This window comes from Rhinolophus hipposideros (genome assembly GCF_964194185.1).
Source record: "Rhinolophus hipposideros genome assembly, chromosome: 15".
In the NCBI taxonomy this organism is placed as follows: Eukaryota; Metazoa; Chordata; class Mammalia; order Chiroptera; family Rhinolophidae; genus Rhinolophus; species Rhinolophus hipposideros.
The window spans coordinates 62,167,901-62,182,516 of NC_138061.1; the positions used below are offsets into that span (position 1 = coordinate 62,167,901).

The following is a 14,616-nucleotide window of genomic DNA, read 5'->3' on the forward strand; positions in this document are numbered from 1 at the left end:
CAATGGATGGACTATTGCTCTTCTCCAAGGATATTAATGATAAGGTTAAAAAAATTTTTTTTAACTTAAAATTTTCTTCTCCCTACATTGTCTGTGTTTCCTCCAACTTCTTTTTTTCCCTGTTTGTTTCCTTTGCTTTCTGATAGAGGCCTTGCTCAGATGAGTGGTGAACCTTAGCTGCCTGCAGGTGTGACCCTAAAAGGTGATTGGAAGCTCTGAGTACATCACTGGTACTCGTTGACTATGAGTTCACTTAAAGTGATCTGGTTTTGCCATTTAATTGGGAACCCTGATATCTACTTCTCATTTCTTTTCTCTTTCCAAAAGAGAAGTCTTTTTTACTCTCCTGCCTAGTGTGTGAAAGCTGGTTCTCAGAGAGCTGAGTGTTGGGAGTATACCAAAGGTGCCAAAAAAATATACACATTTTAATACAGGAAAAAACTATTAAAAATTGTAATATTCAATATATACTGATAACAAAAGATAAATGCAAGTCACATTTGACTTCTGCAATTACAAGAGCTGCTCAAAGTGGTTACCATCAGTTTCCACACACTTCTGATTACGGCAAACTACTGCTTAAGCAACGTTGACCAAAGTGTCCACATGTGTACATTTTTTTTGGCATCCTGACATATATGTGTTTACTTAATACCCCTGGTTTCAGTAAGTCCTTCTCCCCACAATATGTTTTGTGTACTTCTGTTCAGAAAACAATCCTCTTCAGAGAATAATCCTCTAGAATTGTTGCTTGTTAACAGAGGAATAGTAAGCCAACCAAATGGAATGAAAGACTTTGAGAGATTAAGCCATTTCTTAAAGAGGTTTCAGCCAACCTTCCTAATTTAGTGCTCCCTTTACCCATTTCTGGAGGTTCTATCTGTTACCAGTTCCTGAGTCTTTTGAGCATTCTGTGGACTAAATCTTGTTGGTTTTGGCTTTTGATATTGCTGGTTTAGGATTTAGCTTTCTTAGATCTTCTGTTACCATATGTCATCCAGCCTTCAAACTTTTGTTTATGCCTTAAAAATACCTTATTAGTATTTTAGCACACTTTTGAGAGGGAAGGAAATTAAATATGTATTCAGTCTTCCATTTTTACCCAGAATCTAGTTCTAGATTTTTAAAGCTTTTGTTTATCTATTCTTTTTTTATTGTGATAAAAATACATATAAAATTTATTAACCATTTTAAAGTGTACAATTCAGTATCTTTAAGTACATTCACTGTGTTGTGCAGCCATCACCATTATCTAGTTCCAGAACTTTTTCATCATTCTAAAAAGAAACCCTATGTCCATTAAGCAGTGATTCCCTACTCCTCCCCCCAGCCCCTGACAGCCGTTGAACTGCTTTCTGTCTCTCTGTATTTTCCTCTTCTGGGCGCTTCATCTAAATGGAATCATACACTATGTGGTCTCTGAGTCACAGATTTTCACTTAACATAATGTTTTCAAGGTTCATTTATGGTGTAGCACAAATCAATATTTCCTTTTTTATGGCTGAGTAATTTCCATTGTATGGATATACTACATTTTGTTTATTCAATCATCAGTTGATGGACTTTTTATATCCACTTTTTGGGCTATTGTGCCGCAACGAACATTTGTGTACCAATTTTTGTTCAAACACTTATTTTTAACTCTTGTTTTTTTAGTCTATAAATTTGTTGAGTAGAAGCAAAATCAATGTCAGACATATTAACTTCACTTTGGTTCAAATTTGGCTGATGTCCATTTGCAGCAGAGATGAACTGAGGTGAGAAGACACCATGATGCTGGCCTGGGTCACTGAACAGAGCAGTCTTCCATTAGGCATCACACTGCAGTGCGAGTCGGTCAGCAAAGGCGGGGAAGCAACATATCATGAGCAGGGGAGAGAACCAAAGTGAGCAAGAACTTCCAAGAGGAGAGGGCCAGAGCATTAGAGAACAAGTTCCCACAGGTGCTGGCTAGAGAGTGTTCATGCAGATCTGCTGGTTCACTTGGGGAACATGGTGACCACGTGGTAGATCGGGTGGTGTGACCCACTCTCGGGCATGCTTTGCACAGATTTGGCCTTCCACAAAGGAATGGCCCTCTTGTTTCCAGTTTGTGCCACAGTCGGTGCACACATACCACTCAGAGTAGGGGTGACGCTCCCGCGGCGTCACAAACACACCAGCAGTGCCGGTGCCACATTGTCACACGTGGGTAACTTCTGGGCATTTCCAATAGAGGCATCCACTTTGGTGACTGGAGCCTTAACACTTCTGAACCCTGCGGGCTTGTTGGGATCCCCTTTCTCCTCAGACTCCAGCATTTCCTGTTAAACTAGGAATGAAGCGGACTGTTGTTGCGGAGGCTCATTTAACTCCCGTTTGTCCTGCAGCATCTTGTCAACTTCAGATTCCTGTTGATGACAGTCTGCTTGGAGACTGAGAATCCTCTAAGACTGCCATTGTGTCTGGTCCACTGGCTGCTGGCTTTGACTCCAAGGCGCTGTTGAAGCTGGAGATGTTTCCAGAGGAGTAGAGGCCGGGGGCGTTTTTGTACTGGTTTGTGGCGACCCTGGGCAGAGCTGGGGCGGGCGAGGCGCTTCCTGTGGGTGTGCAGGACCTCTTGCGTTGCACAGGCTAAATTCGATGACATCTCCAATACATACATTAGCTGTAGCAGCCTTGCTTCTGGGAGAGACCCTGTCTGGGGCCCAGGTTCTTCATAGTTTTCTTGGCACTCCTTCATCCTGGCACCAGGCCCCCAGGGCAGTGCCTGACACAGAGCACATGCTCAATGTGTGCAATATTGTGATTTATAAAAATGTACATATTTGGTCATTCAGATGACCAAAAATATGTCTCTCATATATATTTGGTCTTCATCCGTAATTCCTGGCTCATCTCAATTCTTTTTAGAAAATTTTTTTCTAAGAGTTTATTGGAGCTAAACTGACATCGTATGCCGGGGAGCAAGATCCCAAATGCTCTGGAGAATCTTATTTTCAATTCTTCTGGCTATATATCCAGGAGTGGAATTGCTGGGTGACATGGTGATTCTATGTTTAACTTATTGAGGAATTGCCAAACTGTTTTCCACAGCAACCGCACCATTTTCCATTCCTACCAGCAATGCACGAGAGTTCCAGTTCTCCACATCCTTGCCACCTCTTGTTGTTTTCCTTTGAATTTTTTAAAATATTGCCTTTTTAATAATGGCAATATCAAATTATATTAATTATATTATATTAATTAATTATTAATTGTATTAATTAATAAGCATCATTTAAAAAAATCCCTGAGAGAGCTGAGGACACAAGGGAACCTAAATGAACCAAACTTCAGAAAACAATGAAACCTTCATAGTAGAGAAGAAACCCATGGCTGCTCTGGGATAAAACAGCCCGAGGACGAGGAATCTGCCATAGATGGGGGAAAGGAAAAAACAGCCAAACTTTCAACAGGCGTGACTGGCCGTATTTGGGCTGGTGTGACCAGCTAAAATCCTGAAGAGCCCCAGTTTCTCTTGTACCAAAGGCCAAGTCTGCACCTACCCTCCAGCTCCTACCCTAGGCCTTCACGGAATGCTCAAGGGAGTGAGCGCTAGGCTGGACCAGGGAAGTAGGGCTGACAGGTCTACCTGAGACACATGGAAGTCCCTCTACTGCACAGCAGACACCCCTAGAAGGCAGGGGTTCAAGGGAGGGTGAAGGCATAGAGCAGGAGAGCTGGGAGACGCCCACCAGAGGCACGCTAGTCTTTTAGTTACGGAAGGCTGAAGGCCAGGAAGGACCTGGAGATGAACCCCACCTTATATTATACTCTGGCACTGTGCTTCCCATCACCGCGGACGGGACAGGGCAGGAGAGGTGAGTGAAGCTCCTCCAGTTTACTCCAGGCCGTCACATCATGTAGGGAAGCTGTTCTCCAAAAGGAAGGCTGGGGAGGAGAGCTGAAAGAGCACTCGAGATGCAGAAAGCAAGGTGTGGGACTGGAAAGAGAATTCCCTAGCAAATGGAAAAACTGGCAGTCATGCTTAAAGCACAGATAGAGCTCCCGGTGGTTTTTCTTTCTTTTTTTAAAATAAACTTTATGTTTTTGAAATAGTTTTAGATTTATAGAAAAATTGCAAAGTTTTTTTTACAGAGAGTTTACAATATTACAGAGAGTTCCCAGATGCCCCACAGCTAACTTCCCCTATAATACCTACATTCATAGGATACATTTGTTATAAGTAATGTATCAAAAAATTGATATTTTTAACTGAAGTCCATACTTTATGCACACATCCTTTGTTTTTACCTAATGTCCTTGTTTCCCTTCCAGGATTCCATCCAGGGTTCCACATTACATTTAGCTGTCATGTCTCCTTAAGCTCTTCTTGGCTATGAGTTTCTCATACCGTGTTTCCTCCAAAATAAGACCTAACCGGAAAATAAGCTCTAGCATGATTTTTCAGGATGACATCCCCTGAACGTAAGACTTAATGCATCTTTTGGAGCAAAAATTAATATAAAACCCAGTCTTATTTTCGGGAAACATGGTACTTCCCTCGTTTTTGATACTTTGACAGTTTTGAGGAGTATTGTTCAGGTATTTTATAGAATGTCCCTCTATTGTTGTTTGTCTCATGTTTTTCTCATGATTAGGCTGGGGTTTTGTATTTTTCTGGAGGAAGACCACGGAGGTTAAGTACCCTTTTCATTATGTTATATTAAGGGTAGATACTGTCAACATGACTTATCAGCATTGATGTTGACCTTGATCACCTGGTCATGGTAGTATTTGCCAAGTTTCTCAACTGTAAACTTTCTTTTTTATTCTCTTTCCATACTGTACTCTTTTGAAAGAAGTCACTTATGTGCAGCTGACACTTACGGAGTGGGTAGTTATGCTCCCCCTCCTCAGGGGCGGAGTAGCTACATAAATTATTTGGAATTCTGTGCAGGAGATTTGTCTCTTCTCTCTCATGTGTTTATTTATTTAGTCATTCTTTATATCAGTATTGAATCATGGATATTTACTTTATACTTGAGGTTGTAACACAATTACTACTTTATTGATTTTGTTGGTGAAATTGTTCCAGCTTTGGCCATTGGGATCTCTTGCAGTTAGTTCCTATGTCTCTTTGACATACCCCATCAATGTGTGTGTGTGTGTGTGTGTGTGTGTGTGTTTGTGACAGAGAGAGAGAGAGAGAATGCACTTCCTCACGTTTTGGCACTACATAATGTTCCAGGTTCGTTTTGTATATTTCATGCCTCCATTCTAGAATTGCTCATTTCTCCAAGGAGCCTTGGTTCCTTTGACTAGAGAATGGAGAAACCAAGATCTAGGTGCTAGATGTGCTTATTGTTACTGGGGTGTTGGTTGTAGGTCCTCAGCTGAGTAAATATATGTACATTTACTAATCTGTGTATATGCACATATCTATAAATATTTCTGTATGTACTCATTTATGTTTATATTATGCTAAATGTGAGTTCATGCTGAGGTATCCAACTCTAATCTATTACCACACAGATCATTATAAACTCTCCCCCTTGCTTATCTGTAAACTCCTACTCCAGTAGTGAGAAAGCTGGTTTACATCATCTGCCACCTGTTTATATAATTATTCAGTTCTAATGTATATGTAAAGTACTCCCACAGTTTTGAAAACTGATGGCTTAGCTATGAAGCATAGACAGATCTCTGGAATTCTACTTGGGCTCAGATCCCAAGTCCCACTGAGGTGAAAGTCCTAATTCCCACCCTCTAACTATTTGAATCCGATGAGGAATTGAATCAAACTCAAGCCACATCAAAGCCCAGACCCAGCTATATTACAGATGAGACTGACTCAGACTCCATTCTAGTGGTCTGACAGAAGAGTTGTGTCTTTTTCTAGGAGTAAAATATTACTTATATCATTTACTGATGATTTTTATACAAAATTATACAAATTATACAAAATTATACAAATTATACAAAATTTTTATAAAAAATATATGTGGCTTATAATAAAATTGCAAGATGCAAAAAAATATGACCAAAGTTCAAGAGATGAAACCATGAGTAGAGGGAGACCCAGAGATAATCCAGATGGTGGAATTATCAGACAGGGATTTAAAGGTAACAATGAAAAAAAAAATGCCAGAGGATTTAATGGTAAAGGTGGACAACATGCATGAAAAATGGGTATCTTCAGCAAAATCTTGGAAACTATACCAAAGAACCAAACTGAAATTCTATAAATGAAAAATACAATATTAGAAATGAAGAATTAATTACATAGGCTTAACAGCTTCTTAACATATCAAGAAAACATCAGTGAATGTGAAGAAAGGTTGACAGAACATATTCAAATTAATGAAAAAACAGAACAGAGTAGGGGAGAGGCAGAAAAGAGCTCCCAGATCTGTGGGATAATGTTAAACAGTCTAACATACTTGTAATTGGAGTTTTAGAAAGAGAGGACAGAATGTGGCAAAAGACATGTTTGAGGAGCTGTTGGTTAAGAACTTCTAATATTGATTAAAGATATAAACTCACAAATTCAAGAAGTTCAACAAACCCCAAACAGGTGAAGTCCAAAACAAAATAAAAACAAACCAACAAATAAACAACAAAATCTCAGACTTAGGCACATCATAATCAAACTGTTGAAAACTTAAAAAGCAGATCTTACAAGCAACAGCAGAATACGTTAAATACGTGGGGATAACATTATGACTTATAGCTAACTTCTTACCAGAAAAAATATAGGCTTAGAGGCAATGGAATGACATCCATAAAAGGGATGAAAGGAAAAGAAAATCTGTCAACCTAGAATTCTACCATGTTTCCCCGAAAATAAAACCTAGTCGGACAATGAGCTTTAATGCATCTTTTGGAGCAAAAATTAATATAAGACCCAGTCTTATTTTACTATAATATAAGACTGGGTCTTATATAATTAATATAATACAATACAATATAATACAATACAACACAATACAATACAATGTAATATAATATAATAATATAGTAATACTGGGTCTTATATTAAGTTTTGCTCCAAAGGTGCATTAGAGCTGATTGTCTGGCTAGGTGTTATTTCTGGGGAAACACAGTATATATCTAGCAGAAATAATCTTCAAAAATAAAGGCAAAACAAAGATATTTTTAGACAGATTAAAAAGTGAAAGAATTTGTCTTTTGCAGACTTGAATTGCCAAGAAATGTCAAGAAATGTTAAAAAATGTTTCATGAGCTAAAGACAAAAGATACCAGATGGAACCTTGTGTCTACAGAAAAGAATGAAGAACACTGGAAATGGTAAATATCTGTATAAATATAGAGAAAATTTTTTGGTGCCTTCACCTATGTATATACGCACAGAATATTGACTATTTAAAGCAAAAAAGTAATATAAACCTCAAATAGGTTTACAGCATAAATAGATGTAGAGTTTAAAACTATGAGATGGAAAAGGAGGGAAATGGAATTAAACTGTCATAAGTTTTATACACTAAATTAGTATACTCTTATTTGAAGATAGGCTTTAATAACTTCACAATACATATTTTAACCTGTAGGGAAACTGAAAAATAACACAAAGAGCGGTTAGTATAGAAACAGTATATCTGTCCATGTAGAATTAAGTGGTATAAAAATTGCCCTCCTGCTGTAAACAACTAGAAAACAGGATAAAATATATGAAACAACTGTTTTCAGATATTGGACAATAGGCAATGCAGGGTGGTGATCCTTGAGAGAAGGAAAATAAATGACATGACTCTTATAAAGTGCCCCAGCATACTGCCTATGGGCACTTTCTAGGTTGCAGTACAGAGCAAGGAAACTCAAATAGAGCCTAGGAGAGTTTGGAGAAACTAAAGCAACTAGAATTTGTGGGGTAGAAAACTGGAGCGGAGGGAACTATACAAAAATCTACATAACTAAGAGGTCTTGGAAGAGCTATAGAAGGGTCCTCTAGAATCTTTTGTTGAATACTCATCTACATATGCAAAGTATGAAACTCCACAATCCTGGGGAAAGTCACAGTGAAAATTAGTACATTGAACAATTCCAGGAGCTCACAAGCGCTGGGAATAGTTTGTGTTTCTACTAGGCATAGTGAAGAGATGGTTTCACGCATGGGGAATTGATTGCCTAGAGACCTTCAAGTGGAGTTAAATTAGCCATAGACTGAAGGCCTGTCTAAACCCACCCTAACAAACTTAAAAACAAATTTTGAAAGTATCAAATTTATTGCAAATAACTCAACTGTGTGTCAAAACTAAGTCTAACACTCTTTAAATGAATACAGTAAAAACCAGCACCCAGCAATGAAGATGTCCAGCATCAAATAAAAGATTACTAGGGATACTAATGAAATAGGAAAATAACTCATAAGCAGGAGAAAAACGAATCAATTGAAAGAGAACTAGAAATGAAGAATCATTGAAATATTTCGGATGATAGAATTATCAGACAAGGATCTTAAAACTGCTATTATAAATGTGCTGCATATGTTGAAGAAGGTATAAGAAAACATGCGTATGATAAGGAGAGAAATGAATAATAGAAAAAAGGACTCAAATGGAATATCTAGAGATGAAAAATACAATATCCCAAATGAAAACCAACCACTGGATGGGATTAACATTGTATTAGACACTGAAGAAGAAAAGATCATTGAACTTGAAGATAATAGAAGAAACTTCAAAATGGAGTGCAAAGAGGAAGAAAGACTGCAATATTAATAGAACATCTATGGAACAGTATCAAGTTGTGTGATATACATATAATTGCAGTCCCGGAAAAGAGGGAGAAGGTCGACAGAAAAATTATTTCAAGAAATAATGACTGAAAAATGTCCAAATCTGATGAAAACTACAAAGCTGCAGATCCAAGAATCTCAAGGAATATTAAGTAGAATAACCATAAATAAAATCTTACATGGTTACATAGTAATCAAATTGCTGAAACTCGGTGATAAAAAGAAATTCTTAAAAGTAACTAGAGAAAAAAGCACATTATTTGAAGAGGAACAAAGCTAAGATTAAAAACTATGCTAGTCAGAAGACAGTGGAGCAATCTCTTCAAAGTATTTAAAGAAAAATCAATACTGTCAACAGAGTTTTATCTTCAGTAAAAAATACTTTAAAAAATAAAGAATTCTTTCAGACTAACAAAGATGAGAGAATCTATTGCCAGCAGATCTGAGATATAAAAAATGTTAAAGGAAGTTCTTAAGGAAAGAGGAAAATGATACCAGAAGGAAAGTTGAATGTATACATAGAGTTCCAGAAATAGCAATTATGTGGGCATATATTAAGGACATTTAATTCATTTTTAATCTCTTTAAAAGATCATTGATTGTATAAATCAAAAATAGTTGCAGCATATCTTAGGGGTTATGACATTTATAAGTGAAATATATGACAAAAATAGCACAAAGAATGAGAAGAGGAAAATGGAAGAATGCTATAACAAGGTCTTTAGGTTAAGTGGTACAGTATTATTTGAAGATAGACTGTGTTAAATTAAAGATATAAATTGAAAATCCTATAGCAATGGCTAAAGAATAGTACAAAGCAGAAATAATACAAATAATAATGTAGTTAAAAGAATGTTTGGAGGGAAATTTATTGCATTAAATGCTTATATTGGAGTAGAAGAAAGGTCTCAAAATTAATGGTCTAAACCAGAGATCAACAAACTTCAGCCTATGGGTCAAATCTAGTCCAACATTTGTTCTTGTGTGGCCTGTGACCTAAGAATGGCTTTTACATATTGAAATGGCTGAAAAAGGATCAAAAGGAAACATTTTTTTGTGACATGTGAATTCACATTTAAATAAGAATTTCAAATTTTGTTTGTAGCCATAATATTTTCTTGGAACATCATCATGCTCATTTGTTTATGTATTGTCTATGGCTACTTTCCTGCCATATCCACAGTATAAGTATTTGTGACATACTGTATGGCCTGAGAAGCTTAAAATATTTACTTTCTGGCCCTTTATAGAAAACACTTGCCAACCTCAGGTATGGATCTATAGATATTAAAACAATAATGTGGGTATATATTTTACTTTCACCACTTCTCTTCAAATATTGAACTCGTGGTCCTAGAAAGTATAATAAGCCAAGGAAAGGAAAATAGTAAGGCATAAAAATTAGAAAAGAAGTAAAGTTGTTATTTACATATGACATGATTGTGTATATAAAAAAGCCCTATGGAATCCACAAGAAATTCTAATAAATGAATATAGCAAAGTCAGTATACAAAAGTCATTTGTAGTTCTTTATACAAGCAATGAACTATTTGAAAAGTGAGGGCCGGCCTGGTGGCTCAGGCGGTTAGAGCTCTATGCTCCTACTCCGAAGGCTGCCAGTTCAATTCCCACATGGGCCAGTGGGCTCTCAACCACAAGGTAGCCAGTTCAATTCCTCGAGTCCCGCAAGGGAGGGTGAGCTCCGCCCTCTGCAACTAACAATGGCAACTGGACCTGGAGCTGAGCTGCACCATCCAAAAAAGAAAAGAAAAGCGAAATAAAAACTTATTTCTGATAGTATGAAAAAAACCATCAAGTACTTATGAATAAATCTAAGGATATACTCAACACTGAAAGATAGAAAATGTTGCTGATGTAAGTTTAAAATGACTTAGAGGAATGGTGATATATCACATTAATGGGTTGGAAGACTCAGCATTGTTAAGATGGAATTCTCTCTAGAATCTTCTGATCCATAGTCAGATGTGTTAGCCATTGCGCCACTGGCCCTATACTTGAATTCTCTCTAACTTGATCTATGTATGGATTCAATGAAATTATCATTAACATCCTAGTAGGCTTTGTTTGAAGAAATAGATAAACTGATTCTATGAAATTATTCAAATGCAAAGGATTTAATAATTTTGAAAAAGGACAGAGTTAGAGGCCTTTTGTTTCCTGATACCAGGATTTTCCATAAAACTACAGTGTGCTGTTGGCATAAGAATAGACATATAGATCAATGGTATATAATAGAGGGCTCAGAAATGGACTCGCACATTTTTCTACCAGAGTGCCAAATCAATCTAATGGGAGAAAGCAGGTTCTGGGCAAATTAGAATGTATGCTCACCCTATTCTTAAGGCAAAAAGTAGCTGGATTAAGGTCCACTTCCTGTTTAAATGCTTGGCCTTTACAGGGAGAAGACACATGCCTAGAATAGGGGTGCGAGGGAGAAATTCCCTATTGTCTGCAGGACCAAGAGCCTCAGTTGACTGCATTAGCCTCATATGGTGATAAGAACGCGATTGCAGATACCTTACTTGAAAACCAAAGACTATTGCAAAAGAAATCCAGCTTATGCAGAGATTTAAGCAATCAATTGTCTGCTGATAGGTTTGTTTTAGTAACTATTACTTCAGATGCATGAATGTGTAATAGCTTTAAATTTCAATTACTTTTGTTCTTGAGTGACAAATAATGCATCTTATATCCTTTCATAAGTCACATAAAATGTAGCAATGTTCTATCATTTTAAATAGGGAATTCAGATATTAACACAATGAATTAACATAACAAATTGGATTGATTAAATGAGGTTAAAGAATAAAAGAACTATTTCTTGTTTACTACCACTGGTATTAGTCATTATGGAAAACACGTTTTTCTTATATAGGAGAAGAAATGGTTTCTAACTTCAAGGTAAACAGTGGTAAATTGAATACTGTTTTTTTAAAATATTTCCTTATATAATTTTCTATAGTCTTCATGTTTTATATATCAGTATATCGAAAAAAAGTTTTTATATGATATTTTATGTTGTTTTTATCCTTTTTCGTTGTTCTGATTGGGTGTTTTTCTGCTCTCTTGTCTTCTAATTCTTATTCGATCCTTTGCTTGATCTAATCTTCTGTTGATTTTTTTTCTAGTGTGTTTCTGACTAGTTGTTTTTTTATGGGTTCTATGTCCTTCTTTATGCTTACTATCTCTTTGTTGAAGTCCGCACTAAATTCCTTAAGCATTTCTTATAACCAGTGTTTTGAACTCTGTCCCTGGTCAGTTGGTTCCCTTTTTCATTTAGTTCTTTTTCTGGAGGTTTTTCCTGTTCTTTTATTTGGAACATGTTTGTTTCCTGGTTATGGCTGCCTTTTTGTGTTTGCTTCTATGCATTAGGTAGATCTCCTGTCTCTCAGCCGTCACCGGATGGCCTTATGTAGTAGGGTGTTGTGTGTGGTCTAGTGGTGCAGTCTCTCTGATCACCTATATTCCAGGAGTGTCCTCATGTGGGCTTTATGTATTCTCCTGTTGTAGATGAGCCTTGATTGCTTTTGGAGAGTCTGTGGGTGGGAATAGACTCCCAGGCTGGCTGACTGTAAGGATTGGCTATGGCCACAATATATGAGCTGCTGCTGTGTGTGGGGGTGACCTCTCAGAGGCCTGCCCCTGTGGGCTCTTGTGCCTATCAAAACCACCCTTTGGGTGTGTTACTTGTGGGGCTAGCCAGGTAATGCTCTGGTGCGGCCTGGAGTTGGCCTCTGCGTGTGTTGTTTCTCTTTCTTTCTTTCTTTCTTTCTTTCTTTCTTTCTTTCTTTCTTTCTTTCTTTCTTCCTTCCTTCCTTCCTTCCTTCCTTCCTTCCTTCCTTCCTTCCTTCCTTCCTTCCTTCCTTCCTTCCTTTTTTCAAGTTTATTGGGGTAACAATTGTTAGCAAAGTTACATAGACTTCAGGTGTACAATTCTGTAATACATCATCTGTATATCACATTGTGTGCTCACCACCCAGAGTCAGTTTTCTTTCCATCACTATATATTGGATCCCCTTGACCCTCATCTACCACCCCCTCCCCCCTTAGCCTCTGGTAATGGGTGTGTTGTTTCTGGTGCCTCTTGGGAGGGGCGCCTGTGCATGCCAATTTCAGCTTTGCCTCTGACCAGCCTGGAGCTACCTGGTAGGAGCTACAAAGCTATATGCAGTGAGTTACTGCCTGTGCTGGACCTCAAGGCATGTGGGGGTGGGCTTGCTATGCACCAAGGTCAGCCTCTACCAGTATTGGGCCCGGGGCAGCTGAGCAAAAGGCCTTGGGCACCTCTAGGCCTGTTGCCACCTGCCGGCTGCCTGTAAGGCTCAGCCACTGAAAGAGCCTCCTTCGGAGTTTGGGCTAGGCTGGTTGACCCAGTGTTAACAGTGCCCCTGGCAGTGCTGCCCAAATTGGGTAGGGCAGAGTTCCGGGGAGTCACCAGGGTGGGCCTGGTGGTTTTCCCAGAGTTAATGCAGATTCAGCTCTTGCACCAGTGCTGAGCCTGTGGCCATTTCACAAAATGCCCAGAGAACACCATGACCAGCTGCCGTACATCTCTAGGAGCTGCCTATGAAAGGCTGCCAGCGAGCTGGGGCTGACTGCCCACCACCAAAAGTTTCCCATGCCACCTCAGGCTGTCCGCTGCTGTAAAATCCTTTCACAGCCTGTGGGGTGGGCTGGCCCTTCAGGAGCTTAGAGTGCCCCCTGGTGATGTTGCACTAGCTTGGCAGGGCAAGGTCCCAGGGAGTCACCAGTGTGGGGTGTGTGTGGCGTTCAGCAGGCCAGTGTGGTCTCAGATTTGGCCCTGTGGGGGAGGGGTCAACACAGGAAAAATGGCACTTGCCTGTAGGCTACATGTAAAGCAGGATATTGGAGCCTGTTTCTATAGCCCTCATCCTGTAGCCACACAGCTGTCTTTCCCTGCATGTCTCTGGCACCTCTCGAGTTGCTGCCCCTCCGATGGAGCCCAGGGTGAGTGCTTGCAAGTGAGTGAGTCTATGCAAGGGCCCTTTAAGTGGATGTCTGGGTTTCCAGCCGCCTTCTGTCTCACTAGATTGGAGGGACAAAATCCTCACTGATTTTCATTGCCAGATGTTGTAGGGACTCCTCTTCCCAGCAAGGACTCCTGGGCTGGGGGTCCTGGTGTGGGGCTGGGACTCCTCAGTCTTCCTGGGGATGCCTCTGCCATGAGGTGTCCTTCCTGATGCTCAGCCACTACCTGTGTGTTTGGAGTAGGCCCTTTTCACGTCTCTGTCCCTCTTACCAGTCTTTACACGGCCTGCTCTTTATATCCTTAGATACAGGGGTTCTGTTCAGCTAATCTTCAGATGATTCTAGAGGTTGATTGTTCTGTGATTTAGTTGTAATTTTATTGTGGTCATGGGAGGTGGCAGGCACAGTGTTTACCTATTCCACCATCTTGACTCTCACTCTAACATTTTTTGAGTATTTACTCTGTGCCCATTTCACAAACACTGTCACGCAGGGATTAATGTTATTCTCATTCGACAGATAAAGAAACTTAATCCTCACTTGACAGAAATTTAGTTTTTTATTATGGATGTTTTTAAAATATACTGAAAATGAAAGAATAGTATAATGAACCTCAAGTAACTAACACCTAGCTTCAATAATTTCAAGTTTACATTTTCTAGTAAGTTACAGAGTAGGGTTTTAACCCACATCTTTCTTACTCTAAAACCCATGCTTTTTATTACAATCCTATCTGCCTTTTCATTTTATCCTTTGATGCTATTGAATAATTTTATGATGCTTAGTGTTTTTGGTAAAACAGACATGGAAAGGCATTATAACAGTGAGGTTTTAGGTTAGTAATAGATGGAGAAAGCACTCTCTTTTAACTACGTATATTTTGTAAT

General features: G+C 38.7%; 1 protein-coding gene and 1 pseudogene across 4 annotated transcripts in view; one reads left to right on the plus strand and one right to left on the minus strand.

The window, feature by feature from the left end:
* Positions 1-14,616, plus strand: part of SHLD2 (shieldin complex subunit 2) — a 96,347-nt gene that overhangs the window by 40,292 nt on the left and 41,439 nt on the right. The window lies entirely within an intron of this gene.
* LOC308508573 (PDZ and LIM domain protein 1-like) lies at positions 1,980-11,961 on the minus strand (annotated as a pseudogene). The gene is made up of 2 exons: positions 11,923-11,961; positions 1,980-2,613 (listed from the first exon to the last, which is right to left on the minus strand). The product of its transcript is annotated as a PDZ and LIM domain protein 1-like (transcript).